This window comes from Haplochromis burtoni, unplaced genomic scaffold (genome assembly GCF_018398535.1).
Source record: "Haplochromis burtoni strain Fernald_Lab_line unplaced genomic scaffold, NCSU_Asbu1 Contig_426, whole genome shotgun sequence".
NCBI classification, from domain to species: Eukaryota; Metazoa; Chordata; class Actinopteri; order Cichliformes; family Cichlidae; genus Haplochromis; species Haplochromis burtoni.
This window is the reverse complement of record NW_024582787.1, coordinates 281,609-290,329: the sequence shown is the minus strand read 5'-3', so window position 1 is coordinate 290,329 and position 8,721 is coordinate 281,609. Positions and strand designations below refer to the sequence as shown.

The 8,721-nt window shown below is 38.0% G+C and overlaps 1 long non-coding RNA gene across 1 annotated transcript; it reads left to right on the top strand.

The window, feature by feature from the left end:
* Positions 1–8: 8 nt before the first annotated feature.
* LOC106633762 lies at positions 9–3,468 on the top strand. The gene is made up of 3 exons (XR_001337128.2): positions 9–2,902; positions 2,974–3,118; positions 3,211–3,468. It is a non-coding gene; the product is annotated as an uncharacterized LOC106633762 (long non-coding RNA).
* The last annotated feature ends 5,253 nt before the right edge of the window (positions 3,469–8,721 follow it).

Below are 8,721 nucleotides of genomic sequence, written 5' to 3'. Positions count from 1 at the left end.
ATCCATGGATGGTTTCGGCATGCAAGAGGGTATTTTCCCCGGTGCCTAGCGGGAGAGGACATAGCTTGCGATGTTGATGAGGTCCTGTGGCCAGACCCCAACAGACGGCGGGATCCATGAGCCCACTTATGCACACTTGTCATGGTTTTTTGTGTTTACAGTATAGTGTTTTTTCTATTGCAGTATTATTGTGTTGTGTTTTTTTTTTTGTTTTTTTTTGCTTCATCTGAATTCATGGTACTGCAATGTACACTATTGAGTAGGTCTATTTGCATTTTTGGTTGTTTGGAAATGTGTCTCCTGTAAATGTGCCTTCTGAATACACAATGGAATTCAAGGACTGCAGTGTTTTATGTAAAGAAGACTAGTGTGTTCCCCCTGATCTGTAAGTGTTTGCATATGATGCAAGTATGTGTCATTTTGTCAACAGAGTTACATTTTGACAGAGGAATGTTAGGTTTTGACAGCAGAGTTTAGGTTTTGGGAGTGGAGTTCCATTTTGGCACAGATGTGTATGGTATCCCAGTGTTGTGTCATGTTTACTTGTGTTTAGAGTTTTGGCACAATGAGCGACGTTTTGCAAAATGTGTTCAAGCAACGGGCAAAAACTGTAAATGCTAAAAACACCCTTAACAGTCCTGAACGTGTGGATTACCACAGCAATTTGTCAGCATTTCTAAGCTTTAAATAAAGGTCTAACAGTCAGTTACTCTTTTCTTTTCTTTTTTTGTAAATGGCCTGTATTTATATAGGCCATTTTTGTGGTCAGACTGTGTTATGAACATACAGTTTTCACAATCTGCCCTTTGTATAAGCTGTAATAATATTTCACTCCCACTGACATCTGAGGATTTGATCCCCATAGTGCTTTGCTGAGATAATGTACTTAACCTGGCACATCTCATGTAACTACTTCAGCCCTCTACTACTAATTCCTAGTGCATAGCCTAGTAGTGCATAAAAACTCAGAAACAGTATTTCCCAGAAATGTCACAATTTTCTCCATATTTCTGGTTAAAGGTTTGTATGACTTGCACACTGCTCATTTTAACTTTCTCAGTAACTATATTACATGGGCTCAGACTCCGAATGCTGACAAGTGAAGTGCCCATTTTAGTTTTCCTGTAAGAAAAGTGTTAATGTTTCTGGTCTGCAGTTCCTTTGAAATCATTTCCTTTTAACTCACAATTACTTTTCAGTACTTTTTCTTTTTTTCTTAGTTTTTCTTAATTTCTTTTTAAACAAAGCAGTCATTGTTCTCTACACATACTTTTTTCTTTAGAGTATTAGTTCTTTTCCCTCTTTGCTTTTTAAACATGAGTTATGTGTTAGAAAGTGTAGTTTCTTTGACTCATCCCTTATTCCCAGAAGAACTTAACTCAATTCAAGCTGCTAAGGCTTTTGCACACAGAGGCAGTGGTAGTGTTCAGGAAAAGGTCACAGTAAAACCCTTAAATAGCACATGAAATTGTAGCCCCTCACTTACCAGATGTCTGAGAGGTGTCTGATTTCTACCAGGGCTGCGTTGCTCTGTTTTGAGCATAAGAGTTATACTAATGCTTATTTTGCACATCATGAAGAGCACACATGGTATGACAGATGAGGTCAGCTTAATTCAGATTCTAAAATATTAAAGAGGTTTTGTTTGTGCAGTGCTGATGCATCTTGGTCTTATTAGGTACACTGTTAAGTCAGCCAAAGAAACCCCTTGGCCCCTGTTCAAGGGGGTGAAGTCTTCTAATGGAAATAACTTTTAAGCCTCAGTGAATCATTTCTTAACAAGCCTCACAGTTCAGCCTCGAAGAAGAAGTTTTACTTCTCAGATTCGCTGAGGTATTTTGATGAAATAGCATTACAAAATGCAAAAACAATGAAGTTAAAAACGTTAAGAGATTCCAATGATTTGAAAATAGTACACAGAACACTCTTTCTGTTTTAAAACAGAAATGTATTTATTTATTTTCGAAAAACAAGAGGTTTCTATGAAGAGTGTCTGGCCTCTCCCTTAGAGATAGGATGAAGAGTTCAATCATTTATGAATAGCTCTGACCCAAGACAATTTGGAGAGATTATATTTCTTAAGGCTGGAATGAGAACGCCTTGGTGTTCCCTCAGATACACTAAAGCAGGTGATTGGGGAAAGGGAAGTCTGTGTTTTTCTGTGGTGGAAGCTGCCCTGGAAGAGCATAAATGGACAGATGGATTCGTTCACTATGTTAGGACATGTGGGAACAAGGGCAAATCTTTCATGTCCTATTTCTCTGGAAAAGGCCCTTTGCTTGCTCAGCTACTTGCTAGTGGAGCCACAGGCTACAATGCCAAATAATACTTGCCTGTAATGTGCTTCACAGCATTGTCACAAGACATAATGTTCCCCTCTGCGATAATGTTTATGATGCACCTGAGCCTGATGAGGACCCAGAAAATCCTCCTGCAATCCCTCTGACTAGGGAGATGCAGCTGTTCAAAATTACTCTTAAGTGTTTTGTTCAACTAATCAAGTTGGTCCTATAAATTCAGCATTGGCACTGCTGGTGGGTGTCAGGAACCATTATGGTGTATTTGTAGGACTGAGTCACAATGGGCTGGGGTGTTAGGAGGACAGCAGAGTTAGTTAAATTCAGATGGAAGAAGGCCAAGTCAAGAAGGGACCATGCTGAAGCCAAAAACACTCAAACTGGTGACAAATCTTACCAGAGCACAGACTACAGAGATATGGTCCTTAATATTATTGGAGGTGCAAACTGACAAACTTTGCATGGGATTCAAAGTACTGTAAGTGATGCTGAGCCCACAAATGTAGAGAAAACCGATCCAGTTCTTTCTAATGAAGAGGACACACTTGTTCTTGTTGTGGACAGTGGATCACCTCTGGTAGAACCAGCATCTACTGCATCAGAAGGTATCAAATAAGGCTTAAAGAAGTCTTTGTCAAAGACAGATAATGATGATGATTATGTTACATGGTGTCAGGCTGGCGTCTGGTTCCTGGTCCCCGCTTCGATCTCCACACCTGCTCATCATCACTCACCTGCTGCTCATCATTCATGATTGCTCCTGCCATTATTTAAGGCCACACTGGAGTGCTGGTTTTTTCTGGGTTGTTGTACTCACCTTGGTTAGTGTAGCTCCAACTCTCTTTGTGAATCATATCGTATCTCATTATGTTTCCTGGTTTTCCTAATGAATGTTTCTATTCTCTGTACTGAGCCTTAGACACTGAGTGAGTGTGACTGAGTCACAGACTGTGTGAAGAGGAGTGTCCTGGACCTGCCCCTGGATTTGTGTTAGAGTCCTGCCTGACATCTGTGACAACATAGTCTTTGAAATTGTGTAACTTCTTTTTTAAAGAACACCTTCATATGCCATATTGTTTATATTTATTAGTTGTTTAGTCAGTGGACTGAAAGTTACAAAGAAAGTTACCACCAGAGCTCTTCTTTGTAACACTTGAAATAAACACACTTAAAAGTACTGTGTGATTACTGTTCTAACTGTTCTCTGTAATATTTGAAAAAATGTTTCAGTATTTTAAACTTCTTTTCTTTCTTTTTCCTTCTTCTTTTTTTTTTTTTTTTTTTGAATAATGAGGACAAAAGTGAGCCGGATTATGTGATCCATTGAAAACCAAGGAAAAACCAAAAGCAGATGATTTTTATCTGCATTACACCTTTTAAACAACAGGGCCCTGAGGATTAGGATAGGCCATCAGTCCTTTTAGGCATTCTAGGTCACTGACTGGAGCACCAGTACAGAAGAGTTGAACAAGGCTTTGCTGTATAGTGTTCCAGGAAATGAAGTTATTCATGCCAGTCAGTTCAGTTAGTCGGTCAACCATTAAAGTTGGTTTGAGAGCAAGTGAACTTGATTTATGGAATGTCTGATCCCAGGAGAAGGGTAGATCTTAGATTTGAACCTTTAGATTTGAACCTTAATTGCACACGCACACACCACTTGAAGAACCAAACAGAACAACATAATCTGCAAAAAGCAAAGGTAAAATCCTGTAGCCACTAAAGTGGAGACCCTCCACCTGGTTACATCTGGCTACATCTAGATATTCTGTTCACAAAACCTATGAACAGAGTCAGTGACCAAGGGCAGCCCTGGTGGAGTCTAGCATTAACCGGAAAACAAGTCTAACCTCCACAGTATACCCACATGAACCCGGTAAAACTACTTCTCCAAGTCCACAAAACATATGTAGACTTTTTTACAGGTTGGTCAAACCCCCCTACACCCTTGAACATCTTTGAGAGGATAAAGCCGTGGCCCATTGTTCCATGGCCAGGTCAAAAACGGCATTGTTCCTCTTGAAGTGAAGGTTTAACTAACAGATGGACTCACATCACTAGTACCGAAGTGTAGATTGTCCCGGGCTGAGAAGTGTGATACACCTATGGTTGCAGTACACCTTCTCCACACCCAAGGCACCGCCCAGATGTCCAGGCAACATTGCAGAGACAGGTCAGTCAGGACAACCCTACAACATCCAGTCGGTGCAGTCGGTGCTATCAGTACCAGACTCATCATAGAAGGTGTGATTATAGGATTGAGGAGATAATCAAATCTGAATTTGACATTGGCTGCATCCCACCATCACTGTAAACAAGAAAGTCCTGGGTTCACATCCAGGCTACAGTTTTTTATTGTGGACACATCCACACATGCTCTCCCTGTGCATTAACTGGTGACCCTAATGTGGTCATGGATGGATGAATGGATGGACTGATGCTTGAATGGATTCCTTTTGGGGTTTTCTTTTTGTTTAGTTTTCTTTTCTTATTTAAATAGGGTTATAATGTTCTCAACTTAATAATAATAAAACTAATAAAACAAGTAAACATATAACATACATAATTTCCTAATCAAGTATTCCGATGAACCTTTTGTTAAATATGTTTCTGCTTTGAGATTTTGACTCCAGTTTACACAAGGCTGCATTAAAAGTTCACGAGGTGAGCAAAACTCTTTCGTTAAGTGAAACTCTCGAATCTATTAGTGGAAAATATTTGCTCATGCGATCTACAAAAGCAGTTACTCAAGGTGTGGTTGTGTAAAAGCATTTGTAGAGCAGCCTTGTGAAGCAAAGTAGATGTCAGAGTACATTACAAGCCTATTTTAGACAGAAGGTTTCTAGTAGAGTTCACATTAAGGGGCTATTTAAGAGGTCAGTAAGTTGACTTTAATTGCAATTAAAATGTTATTTGTCACAGAAAAAAAAGGTACTATTTTCAAAACGTAGGTAAATTAATTTTTGTTTTGAAAGTTTGATTGTTTTGCAGCAAAAATCTTTATATCATTGTGGAGGAGGACAAAAATACCACATTAAAGTGAAAAGTATCATAATAAGAGGCAAACTCACTGAGAATTATCTCTACTCTGCACTTCTCAGTAGTGCCGAACATTTAAGCTTATTGTTTTTGTCATAACGGCTGCAAATGTACTTTTTTGGTTCACTCACATGAGATGCAGAAGGCTGTTTTCACTGACTAAATCTTTGTAAACCCCCCCAGTACAACACCTGCCCAGTATCAAACAGCAATGAGGCCTTTGCAAATGAACATTGACTGGCATCACTTATTCCTCAGCTTATCATCGTAATCGCCAGCTCAGTGTTTATATTACTGGATTTTACTAGAGTAGCTTTACACGATTAACAGTTAAAATAATCCTTGTTTATTTCACGTACTGGTCCTTGGTGCAGCCTGCCATGTCATACTTTGTCTGAAACAAGCTGTTTTAGTTTCCTTCCCTTGCCCAAGAAAATGTATTACTATTATTATTTATTTATTATCCACTCTTCATCACAAGGATGACTAAACATATAAGCATTACTTCACTATTATGTCCTCATTAAGGACAGAGTTGTTGACTCTTCACTGAGGTGTCCTTTGTCATCTGCTTCTTGCTTTAATGCCTACAGGACCTGACCAGGCATACAGCCAGAGAAGACATCTGCCTACACGCTAGGTTGGTCACAGGCATCGCTCTAAGAGCTGCACTTCCCTAAAGGAAGCATGAGAATCACCTTACACAGGGAACAGGTGGGGGATTAGAGGAGATTTGATCCACTGAGTATTTAAGGTATTTCTCGTTGTTCATTTTATGGTTTTGAACCCCCTATGAATTTATTTGAAATCATTTTCACACTGTTTTTACTTATACACATCTGTAAGTATTAACTTTAGCCTTAGACGTTGCTGGTCTAAAAGCACAAAATGATAATAAACTTTAAAAAAAAAATGGCTCACCAGTGTTGAAAGGGTACCTATTCTGCACATTTCCAGCTCCACTTATTTATTCTTGAACTTAAGTTTTGAACGATTGTGAAACAGTTTTTGTCTCTTACTGGGCTTTGGTGAGCAAAGTAGAAGCTTTATGCAGCAGGAAGGTGGGGCTTCTGGGCTAACAGCCATAACTGTGTGCCAGGCATTACTATATTAAGAATACTTCCTCTTTCTGACATTGTAATGAGCTAAAGAAAACGGTCTAAAAGAGAACATTGGGAGCAGCCTGAAGTTTCTGGCTAACATAGATAACTTATTGGTAAAGTTTGGTATTGACAGAACAGCACAAGAGACATTATTGAAGCCCACTCTCACACTACCGACTTCATTTCATGAGTTCTTTGAATCTATTTTAACTTTTAAAACAAATTCTACAGTAGACCAGTGCTCATATTAAATCATGTTTTGACTCATAATTACACTCACAGTGAGTCTCAGTTTGGTTTCACTGGTCCCTTAATGTGACATGCCTTTGTATTTGAATCATTTATTCCAGCAAAGAGCAGACTTTTTTTTCAGTTGTAGTTGGTTAGATTAAACTTTGAGGCCTTAAATAGTGCCTTACATATTCATTATAGCACTTTAAAACTATTTATCTTGGCTTTAGTTGTGAGATTTTGCTGTTTGTGTTGATAGGCTTTAGTTATCTCACCTCCCAAAAAAGAAACGTGTAGAGTGGCTTTAATGTGTCTTTATAGACCCACCACCCACATGTTTGATAAGCTAGTTCAGGAGTAGCAAAAGAATAAACTGTGCATATTTGGAAACTCATTTCAACACATCTGGCTCAGTCCCATTAGGATCAGTTATCTAAACAGTGGTCAGTGCACTAATTGACATTATAAGAGCAATTTATAATGTCTTATGTTTTAGAATGTGGTAGATTGCGTAGAATGTAGTTAATTAATTATTTTAGTCAAACAAAATGCCAATGATCTTGTTACTCACACCAGGAGATTCCTTTTTCTGTTAAGCTCTCTATTTCTGTTATTCAAGACATCAGTCTCTAGAGCTCAAGAGTTTCAATTCTTGCTTAAAGGGAAAGGAAAAAAACAGAGTTTTGAATTTGTTTTTCCTCCCTTTTAACAAACTTTGAAACATGGTTTTGTAATGTTAGCTGCTCAGTATTAAAAGATATGGTATTCCTGTGAGACATGTGTAGAGAACAAGCCGAACAGTCACGTAGTTCTAAATATTCCAGTAATTTCTTTTCACTTTTTTTCTTTCTGATCACATCTGTCTACTTCGTCATGTTGCTGACATCTAGAGATGCATGCTTGTTCTTATTGTAATTGCAAGGACATTAAATAATCCAATGGTGTTTCATAGGTTTGGGATTCACTGTTAGAAGTTTGGATTGTGGCGCGTGAATGATATGAAATAGAATATGAGCACTGTTTCTCCAATTCATCAGTTTAGTTTATATGCTATACGTTTGATTCCTGCATTAAAAAGTAAATTCCAAAATGTAAAAACAAAATAAAGAAAAAAAGTTTTTCTGAAGAGTCCTTGAAGATTTTCAGGGTCAGAAATGTTGGACTCCAAAAGCATTTTAGATTCTAGAGAATCAGTGAATCTGGTATTTTTATTTTATTATATTTGAGTCACATTTGGGCTTTGAGAAAAGATTTTACAGTAAAATGTTCAAAAATTGAAAGGCTGTAGCAATTGGTGTCAGAATAGGATGTAGCAAAGTGAAAGTGTGTTAGAGCAGAAGCAACATTTGAATAAATGGTGTCTCACAGTGATCACATGTCAACTTTAAGGCGAAGGGGACTAAACCTCCACAGGGAAGCACTCCTGACATACTTTTGTATGTTTCTGATTTTCTGATATTTCTGAAATACCGGTTATTCTTGCATCACTTGTTAGCTGTTGTGTAGCAACAATGACTGTTATCTTAAAATTAATGTACCAGGTTCCCATGAAGAAACAATTAGTAGCTACAGTTGTATAGACCAACAGGATGAGCTAAGAGAAAGCAGAACCATGTAGCAGACTTTATGAGCTCACCAGAATCAAAAATAGGAAAGGAAACAAACACCAGCTCCTCCCATTTCCCCTTTTCACACATTTCGCCTTGTGCTTGCACTAAACAAATAGTTCTCACCATCATGAACATGAAGCAATTTTAAGTAAAATGAAACAAAAATATATACAATCAAATCTATATTTATTCAAATACTTAATATTTAAAGAAAAATTAGCTTGATATAGAGAGAAACCAATTAAGACTATTTCATTTGACTGCTTCAATTACTTAAAGTCAGCACTTTGGGCAAGTACTGTATGCTTTGATCTTTCTTTTATGTGTTATATCACTTCATTTACACGTAGAGGCCTGATTAATTATTACGGTGGCCCCTAGAGACAAAGCACGTACAAACTCCAGAACACTTGCAAACTCCAAAACACATGCAAACTCCAAAAC